Source organism: Triturus cristatus, chromosome 8, assembly GCF_964204655.1.
Source record: "Triturus cristatus chromosome 8, aTriCri1.1, whole genome shotgun sequence".
Taxonomy (NCBI): domain Eukaryota; kingdom Metazoa; phylum Chordata; class Amphibia; order Caudata; family Salamandridae; genus Triturus; species Triturus cristatus.
Window position 1 is genome coordinate 1,372,413,217 of NC_140591.1, and position 21,695 is coordinate 1,372,434,911.

Consider the following 21,695-nt stretch of genomic DNA (forward strand, 5'->3'; position numbering starts at 1 on the left):
ATGTATAGGTTTGCTAGATTTCCCTAGGTGGCGGCAGAGCTAGGGTTCAAAATCTACAGCTAGGCACTTTGCAAAAAAAGGGCCACTTTTCACTTTAAAAATGTGGAGTGTCCATGTTGCGTTTTGGGCCGTTTCCTGTTGCGGGCACTAGGCCTACTCACACAAGTGAGGTACCATTTTTATCAGGAGACTTAGGGGAACACAGAATTGTAGTGTAACTGTTATTACCTATTGATTTTCGATGCATTTCTGCCTTCCAAATGTGTAAAAAAGGAATTACTTTAAAAAATGTCCTATAATTTACATGCTAGTATGGGTACCAGAATTTCGGAGATGTGCAAATAGCTACTGTTTATAAACTCTTTATATTTCTGTTCCCATTTCAGAAATATATAGATGTCTTTCATACCGATTTTTCACTGTTTATTTTTTCACAAATAAATTGCTTTATACCCGGTATACAATAAAAAACCATTGCAAGACGCTGCTCAGTTATTGGTTCTGGGATCGTTGGGATCTTGTTGAACCTACAAGTCCTATATATTCCCACAATTATAAGTGTCCAGCATATGTAATGGTATATTGCTTTAAAAAATCTGTCATACTTAGAAGAAGTTACAGGTGAAAACGTTGGCACAAATAGCTGTTTATTTTAACTCATTTTCATTTTTTTCTATTTTAAACAGTTAGTTTCTATAAAGAAAAACCGTGAAGGATCCACACAAATGACCACTTGCTGAATTTAGAATTTTGTCTACTTTTGTTCAATGCATAGCTTTCCAGGATCCATTATTGCTTTCATACCCATTTCTACCATTAACTGGAAGGAGGATGAAAGCACAAAACATAGCAAAAATAGGCTATGTCCCAGAAAAATGCCAAAACTGTGTAAAAATATTTGGTTTTCAGACAAAAGTCAGTTTGTCCCTGACAGCTGGGAAGATGGTGATTTCGGCACCACAAACCCTTTATTGATATCCCTTGCAGGGAAAAAAACAGATGCTTCATCTGCAGCACTTTTTTCCATTTTATACCCCCAAACACGAACAAAAAACATGTTGTGCTAATTTCTGGGTCCCCTTCAAGGGATCAACAAACCCTGTGAACCTTTAAAATCCACATGGTGTTGGAAGAAAAGGACGCAAATTTGGCGTGTATACCTTATGTGGTCAAAAAGTTACAGGGGCCTAAGCACGAACTACCCCAAATAGCCAAAAAAAGGCTTAGCACAGTGGGGGAAAGGCCTAGCAGTGAAGGGGTTAATTCCCATTGTTTTCCCATGCAACAGCTAACACTACTACTGTGAAAATAACTTTGGGGACTTGTCAATGTGAGGACATGTTTTACATTAAGCTTTTACATATCCTACTTTTAAATATCATGCACCCTGTCTTTTAAGCATTAAAGATTACTCTGACTGACCAATTAATAATTATTTTGTTATTTAGTTATTTTGATAGGTTGAATTTTCAGTTTAAACTACAAGACCAGGTTACTGGTGACAGGCATGCAGTCATGCTTTACATTGTCATTTTAGTGGTTACACAATATGGGCTATGGTCTACTAGCAACCTTTATCTCACAGGGCCTGGATTCACTTTTTACCATATACCAGAGACTTATAGGAAGGTTAAATGTACCATTTAGGAGCACAGCCACTTTCAACATGTTTTAGCGGGCCGAGCGTATGCACATGGACTTTGTTAGCAGGGCCCTAGTGCACAAAGTCAAAACCAGCAACATTAGTCCAACAAAATGGGAGTGATCATGCAAAAAGAGGCATATTCTTAGAGCCATAATAAAAAAATAATGCAGATATGGATAAAGATAAATGATGGCCTTATCTGCCAAAAAAAGTAAACATGGAAACTGTGTACCTTGTTTATGATAGATAAAGTAAAACTAAAAGTACCCAAATGCAAATATAAAGTGAGGACCATGCCTGCAAATATAAAGTGAGGACCATACCTGCTCATGCCTGATATGGAGCACCTCTAGATTTATGTCTTTTAAAAGCCTTCTAGGGCTTGTTGTTGAAGATAAATCATGGAGCTCATTTGCATTGTTGCAGTCCCCATTTACAGACATCTTCCCAAAAATGTACCCTCTGTGGCAGATATTATAATCAGTTGATTGATTTACAGTTTATAGAGCTCTATCCCCTCTAGGGGTTTGGCGTTTCACTGATGATCAGCTATATAGATGAATACGAAGTTCCCAAGTGGAATGTGCCAGACATAAATAAAACTTCCTCTCCTCCCTCTACCATCTGGATTCAGGCACCGTTCGTGATGTGCGAGACCAGGCTGATGTGGGTGCATCTGTACGCCATTTCCATTTCGGTAAAGGCCCCAGCTTGTTGGATGAAGAGTGTTATTTGCTGCCAATCTTTTGGACTAAATATACAACAGCAGACACTACTATATTGCACAAAGCAAACAGAAAGCAGAGCAGTTTCAAAACCAAGGTATATTTCAAACCGAAAAGCATTGCAGGGCTTCCCATAATGATGTGGCCGGCATGCACAAGTACACAAGTATTTACATAGTTAAGAAATCTGGTTTTACTTTACTCAAACACGGGCATGCACAAATGTGCACAGGCTATTTGTGAAATGCCTCTGAGAAGCGTCCCTTTTCTGTGCCTCTTATTGTTATGGCTTATTGTATATTCCATAAACTCGGAGTGCTACATGGTGACAGAATCCCAATCTTGCAGGTGTATGAGGAATGCAGTATCAAAAAAGGAGGAATTAAAAAAGGGGACAGACAGAGACCAAATTGCATGTATGCATTGGTGCATGCTTGTAATTGTATGTGCTAGAGATTAAAGCAGGTGGACAATCAATGATTGAGTAGCCTGGTTGGCTGCCAACCTCTCCTTCAACTGCCCATAATTATTTACTCCTGTTAAAACATAGCACTGTAATTGACAATTTTTCATAATCCGCCACATTCACAACAGATTTGGACCCTGGGGTAGTCTATAAGGCGTGGAATTTACCTTTACTGTTTAGCACCTTGGACAGTTTTGGGACTTTAGGTGAGTAAGCGCCTAGAATACTCTGGTGACTGTCCTAGTCAGCGAAAAGAGAAGAGCTTGAGAAGTTAAGAGTGTGGAGTGAGCGGGAGGGTTGGAATCGGTGGATCCAGACACTGCTGGGGAATTGGAAAAGTTGGCCAAGGGCCATGCAATTGGCCTCTCCTTGCTTTCTTTCTTCCCTACACCATTGTAAGATGTTTGAAGTGCTCACCAATGGCCCTGTAGGATGAGGACTGCTGCTTGGCACTGGTACAGGTTTTGGTGCACCAGAGGGTGGGGCAGAGAGGTTACCTCACAGATTATCTTTAAGAACACCCTAATGGGTAGGCAGTAAAAAGCTTCTAAGAGACAGGACGGGAAAAAGTAGCTGGGTCCCTTCTCCCCTGTCTGGGACCTCATGACTGCTTCATATTATGTTGGGCGGAAAGCAGATTCTTGACTGGCCTTCTGTTATCTATAATGTAGGGTGAGATAGAAGAAATATACTAGACCCTGGTTAGAGACTAGTTAGTCAACATGGTTTGATTCTCCTGCTCCATGGACATACTTCCCTGAGCTATAACTGCTTAACATCATAGGGTGGTAGTACTGGTGCAAGAATCAGGTTAAATTAGGTATTTTGGTTTACTATTTATCTTGCTTGGTCAGGCCGAAAAACCTTGGTCGTTGTGACAAGAAGAGAAATCAAATCATCAATATGTTACCAGTTTATCATCAATAATTAATATAGGTGCAAGTCAATGTAGAGAGTTAGGGAAGTTTAACAGATTTTATTAATTCAAATATTTTAGTAGCTCAACTTTATTATCATCATTTTATTTATCAATAAGTGTAATGAATCTCATTAATGTCAATATAAAGCATAAATCATTAAAACAATAACTGCATTCCATAAAGGAAACAATCCCTATTCTATTCTAAGACTCAGAGATAGAAGTCAGTCAGAACTCATAAAGAGCTCTATCTTGAGTGAGTAAGAGCAAGCATAAAGCGTCAGTAATTTCAGTTGAATAATATTGTTGCTCGAATATGAACTTACCTTGAAAAAACAAAGACAAGAGACGTTTGGCAAAACAGGAACAGTTGGTTTAATTAAACACTGCAGCCGGGAGTACAGCGTACAGTAACAGTAAGTGACTCAAGTACTATTGTTTTGAGTGTTTTAATATACGTTTCTTGCAGCATCATGAAACAATTCATAGTTCTGGTTCAAGAAGAGAAACACTATGCGGCCTACCCAGATACAAACTGGCCTTCCTAAGTCCCTCCCTTAATGCAGCTGCCAGACTTGTCTCAGGAACAAAAAGAAATAATCACAACTCCACGGCTCCAAAATCCCTGCACTGGCTCCCTTATGTGCCAAGAATACAAATAAAGATTGCGTAAAACAAGTTTTTGCCCTAAGATAGTACCCTGTGATTATTGATTGTATTCATGCCTACTATTCATTGATGATGCCTGACCACTACATTGCTGACTACCTTAGAGGTCAAGTTTATTATTTTGTTCATTCTCAATGTTTTGTTTTTCAATCCTATATGTGACTAGTTTTTTTGTTTCCACAATTATACCCCACCTCCCCTTCACGTAAAGAGCTCTGATACCTGCTAGGGTCATGTTTGCGCTATACAAACCTTTATAAAGAAATAAATAAAATAAATTAGATTAAATGTGGGCCTAGTCATGGAACCATAAATTATTTCCACCTGATAACAAATGCAGGTGGCTCTCAACCTTGCCGCAATGCAGGCCAGTTTGTAACATGTTCAGATGTCTGGCATGTGGAGCACGTGGTCACTGTGTGTAATGTGTGTGTCCTGATTGGTTGAGTGTTCCTAACTTAGGTGCCGATAAATGGCGGGTGGACTTCAGTGCGCCTGCCATCGTAGCAGGGATTGGGCCCACCCGCCAGTCATGCGGCAGTCCCGCACTCCACATTAGGGCGCGACTGCCACCATGGCGGTCGTATCCAGCACTTTAACATTGCGGCAGGTGCTGCAGCCAGCAGTGCTAAAAATGCATGTCCTGCATTTCACTGCACTACATGACAGGCACCACGAGGTGCCTGCCACTTAGTGTAGTCAAATGTAGGGGGTATCATGGATACCTCCACATTGCACCAACACCCCTCCCCAACACAAGGGAGGCCCACAACAGGTCCCTGAAACCAATCCCCACCAGACTTTCCATGTCGGTTTCGCCGCCATGGAAAGGCTGAATACAGCTTGCATAGTATTTGGTGGATGGTGCCTGCTAGGCACCGCCACCATTTTAGAGATGCAGACCGCTCCGCCAGGCAATCGGTATGATTTCCTGTGGCGGATCCGTGGCAAGGGGTCTTTGTTCCTGCCACAGCCGCTGGCCTATTCCCCACGCCATCCTAATTTTGCAGGTAGGGAATCATCGTTCGATGGCAGAGGGCTTGCCAATGCACGGCTGGCGGGCCTTCCACCATCGTGATTGGCCCCTTAATGTGGGAAATGTGTGCCCCTCAGGCAACGTGTGTTTATTTGGGGGCCAGTCTCCTGAGACCATTGTGGTGTCACTGCCTATCTATGGGACTCATCTGGGTTTTTCCTGTTTGCAAGTTTGTTCTTGTGGTTACGTGCCACCCCACATGTGATCTGTCAATCAGTTGCCTCAGGTATAAGACGCAGGACCTACCTGATCAAGTATTTCTGACTAGGGGTTGATGGAGATCTCATATCAAGTAATTTCGACAACAGTGATTCTATTTAGTTTTCATGCACATATGTATCATTGCGTACATCAATGTTAACATTATGAGAAAAATCAAAGGAGAACACCCCATAAAGAGAAGATCAGGAAACTCAGCAGAGTCTCGGCAGAATATAGCTCAGGATCTGGGAAAAAATGGGATAAGGCTCTCAATCAAAGCTCTGAGGACATAGAGTGTCTGCACGCTAGTGTAAGCGGTTAGCAAATGGAAGGTAAGGAGAGAAGTTGTTCAAACTCACTTAGGAACACACACTTTTATAAACAGCACATTTTGTTAGAATCTACAACAGTTGCCTCTCCCATCATCTTCTATCCAATCTTTGGCTGAGATTTTCATGGTAATAAGATTACTCCTCATAATTTCTTCAAGAGAACAATAGTCTATCACATAATTTGGTTAGATTTGTTTCAACTAATGTCGAACAGGGTTCAGCTCCACTTAAGGCTTAGTTTCCTCACGTATACTTGTACCAATCTATCCTTGGTACCCAAAATTCCACACATTAATCTGTGTAGAAAAGAAAACATATTTGATGAAAAGTAAAAACATTTGTAATGGCACAGTCTGAAAAAGAAATGCAAGTTAGTTGAAGAGGTTAAAATCTACATTAAATGCGGATTCTTCAATAGCACTCCGCCTCCCACATTGCACATTAAGCCCACCAGGAACTGTGCCTACCACACAGTGAGTGGGAAAGTACATACAAGATCACTGACACTGTGGACTGGTGTGAGAAACACAAGGCCTTGATGCGAGCTGTGGTCAAAGCAAACAGCAGGCAAAATTGTCAGACATCTTGCCAGTACATTTGTACATTTCCATTCACTGTGAGGAAAGCATAGTACCAGGTGGGCTTGCTGGGCTATGTGGCAGGAGGAGTATTTGCACTGACTTCAACTCCCATCATGCCCTGCCCGACACACACCTTCCCAGGCAGCCCAGTGAGCACACCTGGGACTATGCATTCCCTGTGGGTGAGTGGAAATTTACTGGCACGATGGCTGACACTGGGGACTGGTGTGAGGGGCACATGTCCATCCTTGTACTTGCACTCAAGATCAACGCCATGTAGCAGTGCTAATCATGTCATAAATACACTTCCCCACACTGGGATGTAGCCATAGGCCCAGATGAACAGTTTGGGAAGTATGGGAGAGAAGTGTCTGGTGTGACTACGACTTCCATCATGCCTGTTCCCACACCAATCTTCCAGCCATCCCAAACCCACTTCCTGGTGACTCACCTTACCCGGGATGAAGAAAAAGTGTGCAGACAAGATGGCTGACACATGGGGCTTGTGCCTGCTGGGACTCAAACTTCCATCAAGACCCCATGCTCATCAAACCAGTACCCAGTGTCAGCCATTTTGCCAGTACTTTTCCAATCACTCTGAGGTGAGCACAGTTCTATGTGGTCCTGATGGGCTATGTGGAAGGAAGAGTACTTGAACTGACTTCAACTCCCATCATGCCCTGCCCTCCACACACCTTCCCAGGCAGACCTAACAGCACACCTAGAAATATGCAGTCCCTGGAATGGATTACATATGTGCTGGCAAGATGGCTGACACTGGGAACTGGTGTCAGATCAGCCCACAACTCCCATCATGGCCTTATGCTCATCACACTAGTCGTCCCCAGTGTCAGCCATCTTGCTGGTACTTCATTCCATTCACTCTCAGGGACTGCATATTTCTCTGTGTGCTATTTGGTCTGGCTGGGAAGGTTTGTGGGGGGCAGACAGGCACCCCCCTGTGTCAGCCATCTTGTCCGCACACTTTCTCTCCATCCCAGGTAAGGTGAGTCACAGGGAGTGTATTTGGGATGGCTGTAAGGTTGGTGTCGGCACAGGCCTGATGGGAGTCGTAGTCACATCGGACACTCCTCCGGAGTGGTGTCAGCAACCCCGGTAGGTTGGGATATCCAGAGTCTCCTACATTGAACACAGAAAAGACTTCAGTTGTCTTAAAACAGTGTACATCCTGACATACAAGCAACATAAAACATATACACACAACATGACCTACCAACAAGCCAGGCATGCTCATATTGCAGCTGAGACATCAAATGGGGGATGTCACTATTTCTCATTGAATGCGTCTTGTGCTGATCCCGGGAAACGCGCACAGAGATAGGAGATCATCATGTTAGCCAGACATACCACCAGGACATTTATGGAATGGTAATGCTTCCGATTCCTTTAGGTTTGTTCATTGGCTTGTGGTGTGATCAAAGCCACATGTGTTCCATCAATAGAGCCAATTACATGTGACATCCACCCCAATGCATAAAACTCCCCCTTGATGTCTGGCAACTGTCTTGGTGTTGGGAACTTCATGTAGAGTTCCAGAAAATCTAACAATGCCTCCAACACATCCGGAAGCACATGGCTGAACATTGTCAGGGACATCCCACCAGCAGTTGCCACAGTATACTGGAAAGACCCTGTGGCAAAGAAATGTAGGGCCGCCATCACCTTCACTTTGGGGGTCAGAGCAAAGTCATATGGGTGAGCAGGCTGCAAATGTGGTGCCAACTGGTCTGCCAACTCCAATGAGTTGCCTGGTGAAGTGGTTTTGTCTGATGCAATTCCGTACTTCCATGGTCTGGAGGTCGGGCTGTGGACTGCCGGTCTCCGGCGGTACCCATGTTACAAGTGCAAACACAGTTGAGGTCACTTTCCAATGTACAAAGCAACATGCAATTACACACACACAACATTAAATCTGGACACAATGAAGTTAGAGGCCAACAGTTGAGCCTGGATACAAAGCACAGCGATGTGACTCTTACCAGACATATCACCAAGCTATGGTTAGGCACCAAATACAGTGCTGTACTGTAACTAGTCATTGGTGTCTGTCATTGTACATGTGAGCAAGCAACACAAACTTTACAACCCCTAAACAAACTATCCATGATATAGAGTTGTGACAACTATCACCTGGTTGAAGGGTACACAGAACTGCATCATGTAATGCCAGATATGTGGGACACATGATACAGACAGTGGGTCACCACAAAACCATGCACACGGTGGACACTGTCATGATGTCATGTCTGACAAACATGTACACTCACATATAGAGAATATTGACAGTGTGAGGCAGGCATTTATTTGGCAAGCATCCACGCATGTCTGTGACACACAGACACAACAACTACTCACATGACAAACACAAGCTGATGTGGCAGCTAAATATCATGGTGACAAAATTATGAAGTGTCTGTGTTGTACAAGACTGAGACACAGTAGATTTACAGACATGAAATTACCACAATGCACATTGTGACACACAGTCCCCCAAAGCAGTGAATATGAGTGGACATAAGATGTCTTCCGCAATGATCCCCTGGGACTGTGTCCAAGCCTAGGAGGGTGATCTGTGAAGTGTACTCTCAATGTTGTGATGGGCGTCACAAATAGTGTGTTGTGTGGCCCTCAATCTTGGCTCCTCATGGGAGTGTGAGCTATCAAGTCCAATGTCCAATATGTCATGTTAATCACCGTCCCCGCACATGTAATGCACCAGAAGATAAAGATTTTCACTTCTGGAACCTGACCGATTAATGGAAGGACACAGTAGCCGCATGCGAACCGTGTCGGTCGCATCCTTTGGCTGTTGCTTGTAATGGTGAACGACGCTGGGGAGTATTTAGAGCCCACGGTAGCCACATCCCAACCAAGCCGGACGCACCTATTGGCTGTTGATCATCATGGTGGACGACGTGGGTGAATATTCTAAAGTTGCGTTAGCCGCTTACGATCCGAGCTGGACACACAAATTGGCTGTTGGTCATCATGGTGACAGATGCACATTCTGTTTTGTGTCCGAATCATGTGCAATCTGACTCGGTAACCTTCTATCACCAATGTATCAAACTGAATAGGGGACCAATGCAGATATTTTGAACGCCGCAGTAGGCGTGTCGGATGCTTGCAGTCAGTCAGTCAAATATCTTTATTCGATCTTAGGCATTAAGATCATAAAAGTGCAAAGAAAATACATTGATCATCTATTAAAATTGTGTTACATTGATCATCTATTAAAATGTTGATACATCCCCAATACATTTTGTTAAAAGAACACAAGCTAAAACAGATAGGAACCATAGAAAAACATTGTCCAATTCATTGTTTAAGACATATAAAATGCACTCAGTGTCTCCTAAATTGCTTAGTGCAATACTTGCAATGGCTCATTTACACTCAATGATCATCAAACAACATGCCATATTAAAGTTCTAAACAGTGCCACGTTCATTTAAAGTAGGCCTAGGCGGTAAATTCCGTTCCGCTCATGGAATTTGCGGAATTTGGGTAATTGCCCAAAATTCTGCGTTCCGCGGCTTTGTGGAATTTTTTGCTTGTTCGTGTTCTCAAAATGCGTGTTCGCAAGATATTTCCCCCCAAGCATGCAAACAGCGTTCGCGAACAGAAAAAATGCATCGCGAACAAGCAATTCTGCTTGTTCGCGGAATTTCTGCGTGCTCGCGGGGATTTTTACAGTTTCGCGGAGCTTTGCGTAGTGCGACTACGCAAATTCCGCCCACCCCTAATTCAAAGTGCATTCTGTCACCGGTAAATGTTATTAACGACCACATGATAGGAAGCAAGTTAGAACCATATAAAAGCGTTTTCCAACAATGCTAGCAATGTAATGGATTGGACCGAAATGGATAATGCGAACGACTCGGACCTAATTCTTTGGTCGGGTGAAACTGAGTCTGCCTCTGATGCACAGATATAATTCTGTCTGTTCCCTACAGTTCTCACATGCCTGCACTGCTGGCATCTGTCCTGCACCTCCCCATCTCTCTGCAGCTGTCTCTACATCCTCTGGGAACTACCATGGCACGTACTACAGTGGAGAGAGCCCCCACCTTCACCGGTGAGGAGAACCATGCCCTACTGGACAACCTCCTTCCACAGTACAACCAGCTGTTCGGCACACCATAGGAGCAGGTGAATGATAATTACACTGCCTTTTCATTGGCTATGTGCAAAACCATTGTTGGACTTGGCCCTTTTGGCAGGTTCACCCCTAAACATTTTGCCTTTTAATGTGACCTAATATTAGTTGTTTTTGGCCTCTGCGCACTTTAGCACTGTGACCCAGTGTAAAGTGCGTGCGCACTCTGAGTGCATGTGGTTAGATTGGCCTGCCCTCCCATAGGAATGCATGGGGGATATGTGTGTCCATGGTAATTCCTGGTGTGAGAGGAGTGCAGGGTCGAGTTTAGTATGTGCGAACCCGTGAGAATAAATGCTGCGCAATGGTGTGCGCAGATTTATTGTGACTGGTGGAGAAGTGCCACTTCTAGAAGTTGGCATTTCTGTGTACTGTGTGTCTGCCTGCCTGATGTGGAGTGCATGTCTGGCTTGTGATTGACAGGTGCTGGATGGTGTGGGGAATTCCAGGAGCCAGGGTGAGTCAGCCCAGTGGTGAATAGAGAGATCTGCATCTAGATGGGAGGGAGGAGTTGCACCTGGGACCTGAATAGGACTGTGCCTTACCTCTACAATGCTGGCTCTGCCCCCTGTGGTGCGTCTGAGCACCTAGCCCCCACCTGACAATGGAGAGAGGAGCTGAGCAAAACAAAGTGCTCCAAAGCTCCCCCCAAACCAGTTGCATCTGGTTTTCCCCCAGACCTGTGCTGTGAGACAAAGGGAAAGGGGTGTATAAATGTAGGGGCTGTGACCCCAGTGTTGGTGGTGCTTGTGTTCTTGAGGGGACATGCTGCCAGGAGGAACCGCCGCAGGACCCAGCTGCTGCTTCCTGAGGGTCCCTGCGTGCTGGCCTGCCTGGCTGTGCTTTGCTGGGGTCTCCCCAGCACCAAGGACTCTTCCTTTTTTTCATTTGTAAAGACTTTGTGGCACCTAGCGCCTAGGAGCGTTTTTATGCAGACCGGGATTACTTTTGATTGCAGCATGGAGCTGCAAGCATTTTAAATAGGGATTCCCATGCAATTGCCATTCATCAAGCAGGTGCCCACCCTGCATCTGTGCGCTTTGGAATCCCAGCGGGAGCCCACCCCGCTGATCTATGCTGAAAACAGAGAGGGTGCCCACCCGGCAAATTTGCCGCTTTTTGGCATATTTGAATAGCGGGTGCCCACCCCGCGTTCCTGCCGGTTGAGAGCCCGAGCCTTCCCCGCTCCATGTGTGCTTAAACCTGGCGGGTGCCCACCCCGCTTAAATAAGTATTGTTGAAGTGGGTGCCCATCCCGCATTGCCACAAAGATTAGAAGAAGGATCACCGCCGCAGCCCAGCCTGAGAAGAGGCTACTGCCAGCCCGACCAGGAAGCCAGGCGGCCTTGCCTCACTCTGGGCGGGGCCACAAGAGGAAGTGGCCGCGGCTGCCAATCGCAGCACGACTGGACCAGAAAAGGCAGCGCCGGTGGCCGAGTGAGGCGAGGCAGGGCTTCCCTGAGCTGGAGGGAGCCCTGCATGCTGCCCAGGAGAGGAGTGCGCAGACAGTGGCCCGTGTCTCGCCGGACCAGAGGAGTCTGCCAAGAACTCCGGTGTGTGGAGCTCCTACCAGGCCTGGTGGTGCCTGTGCTTGGAGCCGACCCGAGGGAGTCCTGAGGAGACCGGAGGGCAGCCAGAAGTCCCGGTGAGTGGGGGCTGGTCTCTTGCGGGAGGCTGCATTTGTTTCACGAAGCCCCCGTGGGACTTGGGGGCATTTCTTGGCACCCTCAGTTTTAGTGCCAGTGAAGGCACAGCGCCTGAGCGGTCCCGCAGGGCAGCGACCGCTCCAACATTGGGAGACATTTTTTTCTTTACTTAAGAGTCCCCCGAGTGGGGCTCACAGGCACAGTTGTGCCCGTTCTTCCTGTTCATCTTGAGCGGTCCCGCAGGGCAGCGGACCGCTCCAACGTTGGGGGCATTGGTTCCAGGAGTCCCCTCGAGAGGGGCTCCCCCAGGCACAGTGGTGTCCGCGCTAATTTCTGCTGGGGGCATATGATTTCTAAAGCCCCAGTGGGACTCAAGGTGCACGTTTAGTGCCAGGGCTTGTTTTGCTGGCCATCTTCCCCAGCTGCCCTGTGAGAATGCAGGCAGCTGCAACGTTTGGGGGTCCCTTCCATTTCAGGGTCCCAGAGAGGGGTTCAAAGGGCACGCTGGTGTCCAGGATCATTTCTACAGCTGCCCAGCAATTAGTGGGCAGCTGCCACGTTTAGGCCTGGTCATTTGCACACTTTGATTTTGCTGCATGCGCAGCCAGCCCTGACTCTGCAGGACATAGGGCATTTGAGCCCTGTGAAAGGCCAGTCGGCCTGGGGTCAGTTTATTGTGGTAGGGCGCAAGGCCCTAATGTGATTCCCAATGTTTTTATGTGATGGCGCTCATGCTTACAGTTATTGCATAATGTATTTAAGCTTGTTATGCCTACTGTAAATGCCTATTGCGTAATGTGTGATGCTAATGAGGTTTGGGCCTAATGTAGTTTTATGCCTAAGGTGATTCATGCGCAAAGTGGTTTATGCATCATCTGTTTTACATTGCAGGATCTCATGCTAAGTTTCTAACTTTACCAGTAGTTACTGGTTGTGCGCTACATTTACTATTTGTGCTACATTTAGTGGTGATTTGTGATGGTTTTGACAGTGGCCCCATTGGCCCTGTCTTGTGTAAATAGCCCCTTGTGAATATTGCCTAGTGCCAGTTGGCACAGTGTATATTATGTGATTATGTTTCTAATGTATTTATTACAATACAAAGGTTATTTTTATATATAACCTTGTGTGGAGTTCCTTTTGTCGTGTACCTAAGGTGTTGTTGCTGTGTGCATGCGCAAACACGTTACACATTACCTCCTGGATAAGCCTGACTGCTCGTGCCAAGCTACCAAGGGAGGTGAGCTGGGGTTATCTATGGCTTGTAACCTGACTAGAGTGATGGTCTCTGCCTGGCTTTGGCGCAAGCCTCAGCCAACCAGAGATCCCATTTCTAACAACCATGCATTACTATCACTGGGACTACCATGGGCAAGCATGCAAACAGAGTTCCTGTAAGTTTTGCAGTGTGTAGATTTGGGTTCTGGGCAGGGATAGTGCTGTAGCAGTGTGTATACTGGGGTTGACTTCTCAGCAATGTTCTAATGGGTTGGAGGGATAATTCCACACAGGAAAACTGCCTATGATGCCACTTACCTACCCCTTAGACATCCTTACCATTCTGACCATAACCTATGTGTACAAGTGTGTGACTCAGAAACATGTAGCATGTGGAGTAAGGGTGTGTCACCATGTTATCCTTACAGGTCAACTCCCATCAGAAGGCCGAGATCAGGCATACCATCGTCCGAACAGTCCGCTCCGTGGGGCTCTTCAAACGCCACGCCCACGACTGCCAGAAGAGGTGGCAGGACCTCCGTGGCTGGACATGGAGGATTGCAAGGGTCCAACTGAAACTGTCACCTCCTCACAAAAGGGGCGGACGCCGGACCCTGAGCCCCCACATGCTGAGGATCCTTGCGGTATGGTCAGTCGAAGGCCAGACAGAAGAAAGGAGGGGGTGAATATGTGCCATGTTGCACAACTCTTTTTAACATTCTTGTTGCACTCTCAGACTGCTGCCCCTCTCACAGGTCATCAATCAACCAAACACTTCCGTCTCAAAAGGTAACTATGCCCTCTGATCAGTAGATGCCTAGTTGTGCCCCTTTCCATCTGTGACATGTGTTTCACTTAGGTCCTGGGTAGTGGCTGTGGTCCAATGTTCATGTGATCAGCAAAATATACAACATGTGCATGGAGTTGACCATCATGAGTGATGTAATTGACTGACATGTGTCAGCACATTGACTGGTGTATGACCTGTACTGTACTACAATACTATACATCCGGGCAGCAGGTGACACCAATGTTAATGCCTCAGTGAATTCATCTTGATCATTGTGACAAATGTTTTGTCCCAGCCGCAGTGCTCAGTGTAATCACATGCATCCCATGGGCCAAGGACAGGTATGCCAACTCAAGCCATCTGAGACACTGGTCTATCACATGTTTGTGTGTGAGGTAACACTTTCCCTATTCAAATGAGAGAATACATGTGTCATACTCTGTGACAGTGACTACACGTGGCAAGCTTTGAAAGACACAGGTGGTCACAGCTGGAAACCTGGATACACATCAAATGTATTTCTTTTGTCTCACATACACAACAGTTCACATGCGTGTATCATCCCTTGACTGTGCAAACTGGTGGCTTGATCATCCATGTGTATGCTGCATTACTTTAAGCTTGAGAGATGTAAAATGTGCATGTAAACACATCTGTTAATTCACATACTCTGATGGCTAACTAGAGCAATTTGATCTTGTCAGAGTGTCCAGATTCTGTCTAACATGTAAGGGGCATGCATACTTGGCACCTACAGGTGTAGACTGAAGCAGTATAGACAGGATTGGGACACATTGCTGACTGTAACGTTGAGATGTTCAGGTCCTGTATCAAAAGTCAGTACAGACGGTGCAGCGAGACAGGCCAGTGGCATAGTGTGCCACATGAAGCATTGTGAGGATGCAGTCTTTGGACTTAGAAGTGTGTTGAAAATTGATCTCATTTGTAACTGGTTAGCTGGATACAATGTGCAATACATCCAGATTAATCTCCCTAACACCCTCCATTGCTTAGACAAGACAGTGGGCTATTCAAGTCTCACCCTGGCTATGCCTGCGACCTTGGGGTTTCCAAAGTAAGATTCAGATGTCTGACCTGACAGCAGTGGACCTAAGACACTGGAAAAACGCACACAATCACTGTTATCTGTGTGAAATGAGTCATGTTACGACTATGGAAGTTTGGTGTATTGCAGGCTGACCATTTGACCAGTTACGTTAGAGACATAGGTGCACATCATGATGACTGGGGATTGCAGGGTGGTCATCATTTCACAATTGAAACATGTGCATCCCATTTGCAGTGTCAGTTCAAGACTCCCTTGCAGGAAAGGAGACAAGTATGTCATGACACAAGACCATTAGGAACATTACAGATCAGACCACCTGCTACATAGTGTAGTAGTTGACATAGTGGTTGTGGTATTTGACATTGATCTAACCGATGTTGCACATGACATCATGTGTCTGGGTACCATGGTTAACTGTCAGACTGGCAAGTGCCATGTACACATATGTGTAATGATTAAAAACCTGCCATCAAAATTATGTATATGCTTGCTCTTTGATGTGTTGTAATGATGCCCATGTGTCAAATCTATGCAGATGACTCATGTGAATCTCTTTGACATTTTTGTTCACAGCATTAGCACTGGGTAATGGAGGAGGCAGGGCCATGGACCAAGCGGAAGCGGCTGGCCAGACTGGGCCAGTGAGGAGGAGGGGGGTCCCAGTGGCACAGAGGGTGAGGAGAGCCACACTGAGGGCAGGTCAGGGACTTCAACAACATCAAAAGACTTCTACAGCTCCAGTGATAACTTCCTTGTGGTGGTGGGTGAGCCCAGATTGGATCACACAACATCTGAGTCCACTCCCACCACTACCACCATCATCTCCACCCTCACAGCTGCTCTCTTTCACGGTGTCCCTGGCCACTCTCTTGTTAGGGAGCATGTATCTTTCGGGCCAGGCACCGCACCCCCTGCAACAGTCTCCACTGCTGCTCTGAGTGTGAAGGCCGTGGATTTGCTAAAACAGATCCATGTGGGGCACACACACATGCTGAATGTCATCCATTTGCATGCCAGTCTTTTGACTCAATTGGTGTCATACATGGAGGGCATCTCAACGGACAAGTCTGCCCTTCAGAGATCTAATCAGGCCTTGGCCTCCTCACTGACAGCAACAGTGTCCCTCATCCAGCAGTCCCTCGCCCTCTTTCCTCTGCCCCATCCACAGTCCCAAGTACCCTTCCTGACCCAAGCATTCTCAAACAGGCATGTGCAAACACAGCAACACATGCAGCACACAAACCCCCAAACAAAAGTCCAAACACACACACACGCACACTCAGGGGACTGATAGCACACTCACCGGGGAGAGGCCAAAAAAAGACATACATACATCCACAGCCACTCTGCATTCCTCTGCTCCCTCTGCTTCCACAACCCATACCCTTGACTGTCCTGCACCCCCTCTTCCCAGTGGGTCTTCCTCAGTGACCTTGGCCTCTTCCCCAATGAACCATCTGTCCACCCTCCCAAGGGGAAGAGGAATCCTCCCAACCCAGACCTAAGATCCACAACTACCCGCAACCCTTTCCCAAAGAGGAAGATCCCAGAGCCCCCCCCCCGTACATCCACCCGGTCTTCCAAATCCAAAACCCCACCACCATCCCACACTTTCCCCACTATGTCCACTTCTTCCTGGTCCCAGTGCCTCCCGCCAAAGGGCACACATCAGACCCCATCCCTGTTTTCCCTAGCCACTGTTACACCACCCCCAAGAAGGTCAAGCCCTCCTCCCACCCAAGAAGCACTCCCCCACCAACAGCCCCCTCAGTCTGTTCCTGCCAATGCAATGGACCCCCCCTCAAGCTGGCCAGTCCACTGCAGTGGACCCACACACATCACCGGATACCATCCCTCCTGAAACCCAAACCAGTCCCCCCTAGTCCTGTCCCTGCAGTGCCTGTCATGCCCCCAGAAATGCCTCTCCCAGGGGAGGTGTCCCCTTGTGGTTGCAGTGCAGGTAAGCAATGGAGGGTGATCAGCCCTGACCCCCTCCAGGAATCTTCCAAATGGACTTGCCATTGGCCTTTTGTTTCATTTGAAGTTTTCATATTTGTTTCATGCAGAATAAAAAATGTTACGTTCTTTTCACTGTTGCTTTCTGTGTCCCACAACTTCGTCATAAGTCTACTGTCATTGATGTGCAAATCTTGAGGTGGGTTTACAATCATGTTGTGTTTTCATGGACTGCATGTGGTACATGGAGTGTGTGACCTATAACAGTATGTATCCATGTCCTCATTAACCACATCATTTTGGGCCATGAGGGTGACATGAATTTGCCAACCTACCATGTTTTGCTTACACTTTTGCACATAGGTTGTGCTGACATTTGTAGACATTGTGCAAGTCTTTCAAGTTGCAACCATCTAGGATGGCCATGCAGTATAGAGCTGTGATGTACAACAAGTCAGCAGTCTCATCAGTACAACTGGGTACACATGAAGTTTGACTATGTGGTGGTGACTTTGAATTCACCCATGTGCACAGGCTCATGGTACTAAAGTATGATGTGACTTGGAAGTGTCAGAGCCATGTTTGATTCTCCTTCGGACATGGTAGACCCCTGCCAAGAACAACCTTGCCACAGGTGGCCTTCCACTGTGGGGAATTCCTCTCATGGCAGTGTGTCATCTGTGACATATCCTGTGCCCATGTTGTGTGTGAGGTGAGCAGGAATATTAGTCTTCAGACCCAGTTGCCTCCAAAGACTCAAGTCCCTGCAGATGTTCCTGTTTGGCAAGGTTTCTGTGGTCTGACTAGTCCAGTGCTTTGTCAACCTATTGTGAGTTGTGCCAACCAGCTTTTGTCTGGCTACATCATGTTGATTAAGGGTTTTGTCTGTGTGTGCTTTGACTTCATGTGTTCACCCACACCCCTCACGTAATTGGGCATAAGTATCTTGTGTGGGTTGTGATTTGTGCTTGACCAATCTTCTTGTCCATTTCAGCTATGCATTATGATGTACCTAGTCACACCAAGCTGGCCTAGGGGTGCAGTGATGTATGTTGTTTGGCCCTGTTTGACATATGTTGAGCAGAGTGGTGTGTGGGTGCCCAGGTGTGTAGTGTGTCCATCTGTCATGCAGATGCCACTGGAGCCTGTGTCACATCCATGGTCTTCATTTGCACACAGGGGAGTAATAGTAAATGTGTTGGTGCAGCATAGCTGCAGGTGTGTTTAGCAAGGTTGATGTTGCATGTCCTGAGCTGGCACACACAAGGGTAGAGATGATGGAGACTGGTGTTTTGTAGGTATGCATGGAGTGTAGACTCCTATGTGATAGCAGCAGGACTATTTGAGATGGTGTCAGGAGGTGTGGGGTATGACTTCAGTTCATTGTCATTTCTTGTATAGGGGACATGGAGTGTCCACATTGTCCCTATGTGAGTTTTTGTCATGTGGGGGTGTGATTCAGAGTATGTGATCTTGATTTAGTGCTTCCACCCTGCACAAGGTATGTTAGAAATGTGTGGATGTGATAGTGGGATATCCTGCCAGACAAGGTTGCATTGTGGCATGTGATGAGAGCTGTGGTCTGAGGCACTATTGTGAGATTTGACTAACAAGGGCAGTTCTGGATGAGTGATGTTTGGTGAAACTGTGCATGAGTCCATGGGGATATTGGTAAAGGAAGTCATATATAGATGTGACAGGGCAACATTGAGACAAGGTCTGACTAGTCATATGGGACCAAGTGGATTTGTGAATGTGAAGGTATGTACACCAGTGATGTGATCATGTGTGCTGGATGGTGATATTTTTGGTGTTGTAAGGTTGTAGTATGTTGTGTTTGAATGTGTGGATGCATATTTTCTCAAGTGACAATCCTTTGGACTTGTGCTGTTCTGGGAGATTATGCAGTGATATAAAAATGACTGAGTACAGAGCCATCGCACTATGCATGTGTCTTTTTGTGAGATGCGGTGATGTGTGGAGTGTGCATATCCGGGTGTGCTCTGAATCTGCACATTGTGGCATGAGCGCAGTCCAAGGCATCATTGAATGTGCTGTGGATGATGAGAGTGGTCCAGCTGACATGTTGCGTTTCTCATCTGCTGATGAGGGAATGTGTACTGTACATTGTGTGCATATCACGTATCTGAGAGGTTTTGTGTACATGGTGATGGAGAGTGGTGCTGCGAGTGTAGGTGGGGATATCATGAGGGCTGCAAACATGTGGGTTTGTATATCTTGGGGTGTAATGGTATATATACTGGACTGGAGCTCATGGGGCAGACATGCTTCTCCGTCTAGATGCACCAGAGGGGGCTTATGACATGCTTGTGTGTTTGTAAGTTATGAGAGATGGACATGTAGTGTGACATGGGTGTTGTAGGGATCATTCCTGCATGTGTTGAGTTGATGCAGAACTTGTGATGAACTTGACATGTGCATATGTGTAGATCATGTGTATATGAGTGGGCAGTGAGAGATGTCAGAATAAATCAGTGGCTGTGTCACATGTCTGCTGAAGCTTGCTGTCTGCCAATGTATGTTCATGTATGCTTCAGGACACTGGTGTGTGCAGTACCTATTGGCATCACAGGAGAAGTAGCCTCCATTTAGCCTTGGTGAATCGTGTGTGGGCATAAGTGGAAAGTTGCACTTTGCAGTCAGTAATGGACACTGATTGGTCATCATTGCCCTGTGATGGTGCCCTTAGATGGACGTGGTGCTTGATTCTGATGTTAAGTCATGATGCCGGAACATTGGCTGGCAGCACATTGCTTAGGGAGGTATTGTCCCCTCAAGTGAATATGCAGGTATGTGTGTTGATATGCTGCCTGTGCACCAACTAGTCCAGATATGCATCCCTGCGCTTCCCAGTAGACTACACACACATGGGTAATCATGGCATTCTGACTTTGACTATCCAAGGTGTGGGGCACCAGGGGAGTGGACTCATTGTGATGACATCCCTGGTTGTGCTGAGAACAATAGCCTGCACTGTGAGCAAACTCACATGTGACACTGGAACAGTTCACCCAGTTCCATTGCATTGTCAACAGTTTTGGAATCTGTCATTTGGTTTGGCAAGGGTGGGCCTTTTAGGTGTCAATGAGTGCCCCAATCAGTACATTGTACTCTGCCCTGGAGCCTGAGGGCAACTTGTCTTATTTTAGGTATCCTTGACGGATTTCATGCTTCAGAGACAGTTTTCAAATGCAAAATGTGGCAAATGCAGATTCCATTCTGCAGCTATACCCCATCCTCACAGGATGTACTTATTTCCCATGACTTGCAGCTAGCTATGTGGATTGTGTTTGTGAGCCACAGATTGAGCCCCACCCCCTTGGCGTTGTCACCAGTGCAGGCAGATTCTCTTACACATTTGATTGTCCATTGGAGCCTTCAAACCCTGTTGTATCCTCTAAGGTGACTCATGTGTCTTCCAACTTTTCTGCTGTACACACTGCATCGGCAAAATAGCATTAGTCATTAACTGCACACACCGTAGCTTTTGTAGCTAGATGCAGAGTTGCTGTGAAAGACATGCAACCAAGTCAACAGTATGCATGTTATGATCTTGAGTTGTGTGCAGCTCCCCCAGGTCACACATGGCGACTGTCTCCTACATTGTCATTGGTCCGTGCTTTTCTCCATAGCAAGTAGGAATGTGGTCTAGACATGTAGTGCTGACAGCTGTGACACAACCACTTCTGGTTTGTTGTAGTGGAAGGCTCATGATTTTATTTTGTGTGTATGTGTACTTGTATGGTGTCGGGCCAGTCTCCTCTGTGCTTCAGTGTACACTGAGTCATCACAATGTCATCCCTCTGTGAGTAGGTGCACTCCTGTTGCCCTGCAGGGTTTGAGTATGTGTTGTGGTGGGTAGATGCTATGACTTTGTGTCACCTCTTGTTCCACCATTGAATGTGTGTTTGTCCTAGTATGTGCCGTGCTGGGTTTACCTACCTGATGCTGAGATTCCTCCATTGGTCACACACAACAGTACATGGACCCATGGTTGTATTGGAATCACAATGATGGCTGGCCAATCATGGATTCATCATCATAAATCATCATGATAGTGGCCTCTGCAATGTCACCTGTCAAGGAAGGTTTTGATGAGGCACGATGCTGCTGATCAAAGGGGATGGGGTTTAGATTGGCCAAATGTGACTTGGCTCCTGGCAAAGCCCCTACATACAATGCAGCCCCCCTGCACCGGCCATGCCCTGGGAGTCATGTTTGAGTATGTGAGATGACAGGGC